This window comes from Maylandia zebra, linkage group LG5 (assembly GCF_041146795.1).
Source record: "Maylandia zebra isolate NMK-2024a linkage group LG5, Mzebra_GT3a, whole genome shotgun sequence".
NCBI lineage: Eukaryota > Metazoa > Chordata > Actinopteri > Cichliformes > Cichlidae > Maylandia > Maylandia zebra.
Window position 1 is genome coordinate 37,743,113 of NC_135171.1, and position 7,174 is coordinate 37,750,286.

A 7,174-nucleotide genomic window follows, 5' to 3' on the forward strand; every position below is an offset into this window, starting at 1 on the left:
CGCATAGTAGACAGATAGCCTCCTGACTACCAGGAAAAAAATGTTGTCCAGTCATTGTTTTAATTATTACAACAATGAATGTTAGATTTCAGCTTTTCCCATCTTTTTATTTAACTCTCTCCAAATAATGAAGCTTATCAGATAAAGGATATATATGTTTTTATGTAAAGTAACCTTTTGCTCTTTCATCCCCTTTATTCATGTGGATTCTTACAATAGTGTAGTGTTTCTTTGTAAAACTGTATCATATTATAAAATAAATATATTGTTTCTGTCACCTTGGTTCAACTTTTAATAAGCTCTGGAGGGGAGATTCTGCTGGTATCCGCCCAAATGACCTTAGCTATTAAAAAGAATATAGGGCTTTTATAGCTAAGGCACCATTTGTCTAAGCTTTTATGATGCAGTACGTTTGGAGAGCAGCCTAACCTCTAATAGTTTATTATTAGTCTCTAGGGTAAAAAGCAACCCATAAAGATGACTATACTGGCCCCTCTGACTATGAAAAGTTGTGTGACTATATGCAAACTCTGCATAGATAAAGTATATCATATTTTCAGATTTACAATAAATCCTTTTTACTTGTCAGTGTACCATACCCACATGGCTATAGTACTCACAAAAAATAAGTCTCATAAGATTGTAAACAGCTGAACTTCTGCAGCTGTCACAATGAATAGCAGCATTGAATATGAAGAGCCTGACTCTGAATGACTAAGCAACAAAGCAATGTTGAAATAAATCTCACAAGCATCCGCTTACTGGACATTTCAGCCCTCTTTCCCTGTTGAAGGCCATAAGATGCAGCTAAAAATATAAGCATTTCCGGTAAGTGTTACTTATGCCACCAGTTTTTGCCAGACTGCCATTTGCGAGGTCAATAACCAACCTTCATGCTCACATTAAACAATGAATCAGCTGTGTAAAATGGCACGTTCACATCCAAAGTCCCATCTGTCTAAAAGTTTGACCACTACTTCCTGAGATACATTCACAGCTGTGTGAAAATGCTACATTATGGGTTATTTTCAGCTTCAGCTGGTCAAGACTGTAATATCTGAACACCTGCTGCGTGAGCTGAGATGAAAATTTGTACAGGCATCCATACTGCCCGAAGGATGACTGGTTTATGAGCAAGCACCCATTGGACTAATGACATTTCCATCTTTCTCACCTGGGTTTTGGGTGCTAACTGATCTGCTTTTGTTTAGCTCAAAGCACCACTGTGACTAAGCCTATCTTTCATTCTGCCCTCTCACTGCAATCTTATGTGAAATGCATCACGCTTCGTGCACACACTAAGGCACAAGGAATGACTTACTTGCAGATATCTCATTTCAAACATACTGTGAAGCCCGGTATGACTCATTCACTCCAACCCTGCAGCAGTCTGCTCACAGCATTTAGGTGGAAAGGATCCATCCTCCTGGACAGATAAATTCCTTGTGACATCCTGTTATTGTTTTTACTGACCTCTCAGCTTTCCTACAGACAGTCTGGATCATTGCAAGTCTCCCTCTCTTTGTTTTTCTGCTTGTGTGTGCGTGTATTTCAGATATACTGAGGAAAAAAAGCTGGCAGAGAGCGCCCCACAGCAATAGAGGGCACAGAGGGCCAGTAGAGCTGTCTGCTCTCTTCCTGCTATTGTTTCAAGGACCCAGATGAGACTATGCAAGGTTACGCCTCCTGGACATCAGCTTGCTAACCCTCCTGTTGGCACGCTCCTCCTACGGCTGCTGTGCGTTTCCATGGAGATTGAGAATTTGGCTGCAGATGACTGCATCACCTGCTGAAAGGCAAATTGCAGACAGTAATAAACAATAATCTAACCTGAAATTTAAAATCTGCCCATTAAAAAAACACAAGAAAACGTCAGTGGTAACTCATAAAAAGAAATGCACTTATGTGATTTATTCGATAATACTGAGGGTTTTTGTTTGTTTCCGTGTTTGTTTTTAGCTGTGATAATCACATGGGTATGGTAATTGTAGTTTCCTTCCATCTCCTCCTTCTTGTCCTCCTCTGTGTCCAAACTGAAATATCTCAGCATACAAATTGCATATAACTACATATGGATTTCCTAGAAATGCATATAGGCATCTATGGTGCCCAGAGGATGGATCCTAAATATGTTACATTTTCTCATATCCATAACATTAAATATATTTCAGGCCAATATGTCATGTATGAACTAAGATTAAATTAGCATTTGATCCATAGCAACACTTTGGGTTTTTTGACTTTTCACTATGATTAATTAAAAATATGGCATTTGTTCAATATCTTTGCTCATAAATTACAACAATCTCACCAGGTTCAGTGGTGCAACACATCAGGGAGCAAGTGTTGTGAGCATGGACTCAAAAAACATTATGGCCTATTATATATTTCAATTTCATTTCATTAATATAGAACCAAATCCCCTCAAGGTGTTTTGGACTGTAAGGTAAAGCTCCTACAATAATATAGAGAAACCCCAAAAATAAGACAACCCCTGTGAGCAAACACTTGGCAATAGGGGGAAGGAAAAACTCTCTTTTAACAGGAAGAAACCTCTGGCAGAACCAGGCTTAGGAATGGGCAGCCATGCGCATTTATGGGTTACACCAGGGAGTCAAGCACTTCTGATTTAGAAGTTTTTCTTTTCCATTTGAGATGCAAACAAATTGTCCTTCCATTTGGAAAGTGAACTGTAAAAGTCACAGATAAAACTGTAAAACAAACCCTTTGACTTTACTGTTTCACTGACGATTGGTAAACATTTATTAATACATTTAAAAATCATACAAAATTAGAAAAAATATTGGGCTAATTCTTTAAGCATGCTATGCTTCCATTTGCTTGAGCTGACTAACTAAAGCCCTGCAGATCTGCTAATACACTGCATCAGGGTTGTGTGTGCATTGATGTGTCTGTGTGTGAGGGAGTGAAAGCTCATTTACATGTTAGAACTCCAGAAGTGTGCATTTTTATTACTTTGCACGTTTAAATTCCCTTTCTTGTTGGGTGTATGCACCCATGACCTCATAACAAGCAAGGCCAACGACTGAAACTCGATCTGGAGTGAGGAACTCTACCTGTGCTGACGATCAGGTTTGCATTCTTTAGCTGCCAAATTTCCTTCACTGAGCCATGCGTCACATTCGATGTTGTTACTTGGTTTATGCTAACAAAAAAGACTTATTGATAGGGAAATTGTTGATGCACGGGATTTTCATTAGCTTACACTGACATGTGTGCATTAAGCTGGATTGCTAAATCCCTCGGGCCTTCAGCTTTACCGTAGTAGACCTGGGAAAAGGGCCAGACATCTGCTGCCTAGCTCACGTCAAGCACGTGAAGCCTGCCCTTCTTATGTGGTATGCTGTACAATGGATTTTCGTGTGAATGACTTGCAAAATCTCCTGATTCTTGGTGTGAAGGGACAATTTGTGGATTTTTATCAAGTGTATGAACTTGGTTTTCATATTGCATATTAATATTGAAGTAATGAAATGATCTTTAATAACAAATTTCTCTTTGCCAAATCTAATGCAGTGTGCTTTTTTAGGAAAATAATAATGTTATGCCAAAAAAATTTAAAGTAATTCATCAATTTCTCACTTTATTTATCACAGTCATGCTTTAATGTCATGAACGTGGTTTAATGTGCTCAGACATATCAGACTTTCATTTGCATAAAATTATGGACTTTTTCTGTTGTTACTTTACAAGTGAGAGATTTAGCAGGAGTGTGGAGATTACATAAATTTTCAGACAATAGAAACTATTCAAGCTGGGCTGCACTTGATATATTTAACCAACTCGCCTTTCATTCAGGTTAATATCCTGCTTTGGGATTAACCCTCACTTGAACACTTTGAACAAAGTAGCCTTGGTGAAATGTGAGCTCAGCAGCAAGTTGCAGTGTAATTTGACAGGGGAATTAAATATGTCAAAGGGGATGGGGAGAGGAAATAACAAGCAAATAAAAGTGTGCTTTGTTCTTCTGAAGTTACAGCTCAGAATGAACTCAGTGGAAAAACTCAGTGGAATGGGAAAAGTGATGACCAGTCTGTCTGTTGCTCTCCTTTTCACACATTGACCTCATGAATAGACACTTAGATGATTCAAAAATATTTAGTAAAAAGTACATATTCTCTCTTATCACTTTATTATTTACACTTTATTAGTGTTCAGCTGGATCTTCTTTTACCTTTAGACCCATGTTATTCTTTCTGGCATGGGTTCAACAAAGTGCTGGAAACATTCCTCAGAGATTTTGTCGACACTGACATGATAGCATCATTCACTTACTGTAAATTTGTTGGCTGTAGATCTACGATGTGAATCTCCCGTATTCCAAAGATGTTTTATTAGACTGAAATCTGGTGATTATGGAGTGAACCCATTTTCATGTTCAAGACACAACTTTGAAATGATTTGAGCTTCGTGACATTGGAAGGACACGGTGAGCAAGAATACTCAGGTAGGCTTTGGTGTTTAACAGTGCTCAACTTGGGCCACAAAGTGTGCTGAGAAAACATCGCCCACACCATTACACCACCGCCATCAGCCTGAACTGATGCTACACGGCACTCTGGCTTCGTTCTTCCATGTTGTTCATGCCAAAATCCGACTCTACAATGCAGCAGAAATGGATTTCAGGCCAATCTTCTATGTGACACTTTGATAAGTTGCATCATCAGTTTTCCATTCATATTCAACAGCAGTGGCACCTATCAACAGACCTGAAGTACTCAGACCAGCCTGCCTGGCACCAACAACCATGCCATTTTCAAAGTCATTTAACTTAACTCCCACAATTGTTGCTGTACATGTACAATGACAATAAAGGGCTGTTCTATTCTAATCTATTCTGGCTCAGTTGGAACTTCAGCAGGTCAGTTTGACAATGTCTACGTGCCTAAATGCATTGTGACGTACAGCATCACATGGAGGCATTTCAACTGCTGCCACGTGATTTATTGATTAAATAGCAGTTGCTAATAATAACGATGATGGTAATAATCATAATTAACTAATAAAATTATTTTGTAGGTTTTATGCTATTCAGTCACGAGACCACAAGATCAATATTAAGTCGTCTGCTTGTAACTTTAGCATCTCTTTTCCCCACTTTGTTCACAAATGGAATGATAAAGTGTTATTTATGTTCACTTTTCAATCTTCAGTTAGTATACACGCAAATTTTAATGCATTACTGCAGCGCCATCTCATTCCTACACCAACTACTTATTCAGAAGCTTGTAAAACTATTGCGCAGTTGCTGAGGTAAGTAGAAAGTGTAGGGAGGCATTGCTTCCATCAGCATCACTTTGCCGTTCGGGAAATGCAGTGCAACACCACACCAGCACCCCTCTGTGTCACAATGTGGGCACTACAGTTGAATCATAATTAAAATGTGATATCCTTCTACACTTAAAAGGTTCTCCGAGGGCATACAGATACACAGCGTGTGAAAGTTATATTCCATTTCTCACATATTGGTAACATGAGTATTTTTGTGCTTCTTTTAGCAGCGTGACAATAATTATTGAATTGCTTCTACATGTAACTTCTTGAACAAGCCACTAGAAGGAGCCCTTACCTTTCTGTATCTCTACATAAAGCCGCAGGCTGCAATCAAAGAGCAATTGAGGGTGAAAGGAACGCTTTCATCATTCCTTTTTACTAATTGCTGGCAGTTCCCTGAAGAACTGTCACTATTGAGCTGTGAATAGCAGTAATATATGTAAAGCAAAGGAGCAGAGTATCTGTTTTGGTTGAAGAGTCAGTTGTCCAGGGAATAAGCAGGGATTCTTTCTTTTACTGCACACTTTTACTTTGTAACCTTTGTATATGATCCGGTTAACTGTGTTCACAGGTGTTAAATTTCAGTCAGAATCTCCAAAGAAAGCTTTACTGCAGGGCGGACAGCAGCACGGCTCCAGCTGAGAGAAAATTACCCCTCTGCTGTTATTGCTGTTATGTGTTTTAAGATTTGGAAAGGTGCTATGTCATTTTTGTGCCTGTTCAAACAGGAAGAGCAGCTTTCGTACAGTCATTGCCAGAAATGAAAGGACGTCTCGGCCAAATTCTAAACATAGGTTTACATTTAAAGCTTTAACAGTTACTGGCATAGCCTACAAGGAACAGCAATACAAAGCCGAGAAGAAAAAGAAGCCAGAGGAGAAATTATTTTTATTGTTGCCAATGCAGATGAGAGTGTCATGGTCCTGAGTCTGAGGACTCAGTGTTTTGTGTTTCCTTATGCTTTTGTTCATTCCGAGTGTGTATTCTGTTGTGATTTTGCCATTTGTTAGGTTTCTGTTCTTTGCCTGCCTGCTCCCACTTCTCTGTGTTCCCTCTGTCTGTCCATGGTGTTATTGTGTCTGCTCATGAGTCTGCCTGTCATGTTCAGTGTCCTGTCTGATTCTCTGTGTCTGTTAGTTTCCTGTTTTATTCTGAAAGTTCATGTCTCATGTCAGTGTGTTCAGTTTTACCTCTCCCCTGTCTCGTTAGCCTTATTGCTCCCAGCTGTGTCTCCCTCCTGTGGCCCATTCCCTGATTACTCCCCGTGTATTTAAGCCCTGTGTTTTCCTGTGCTCTCTGTCGCGTTGTCTGTTTAATGCCGTGTCCGTTGGCATCATTCTGTGTAACCTGGTGTTTAGTCTGCGTCTCTCCGCCATCTTTCATTGTGTATTTTGTTCCTCCCCCTGTGCGTGTTTGGTTTAAGTTGAGTTCTTTAGTTTTCCCCAGTTTAGGTTGGTTTACTCCCCGCTCTGCTCCTCCTGTTTTTGTCACCTTATCACCTCTGCAAATAAATATTCACTCGCACCCCAGTCAGTGCCTGCATCTTGGATCCTTTACTCAATTCACCACACGACTGCTGTGCAGCCGTGACAGAGAGAGAATGACACAATGTTGAATCACAACATAATCTGGTTAAGTGTCAAATCTGCCAAAAGAATGCTTAGACCTTCAGATCTTTCTTCAGAGACGGAATATTGTTCCTCTCAGCATGTGCGTGATGATCACTGATTGCATTGGCAGGGTGGAGAGGAGCTCAATATTCAGTTCAAGTGCCAGAATCTAACACAGAGTGAAGATGGAGCCTGCAGCCAGTGGTGGGCAGCAAGTACTTCACTTATCTTAATTTTATGCCACCACCTCTACTTCACTATATTAAAGG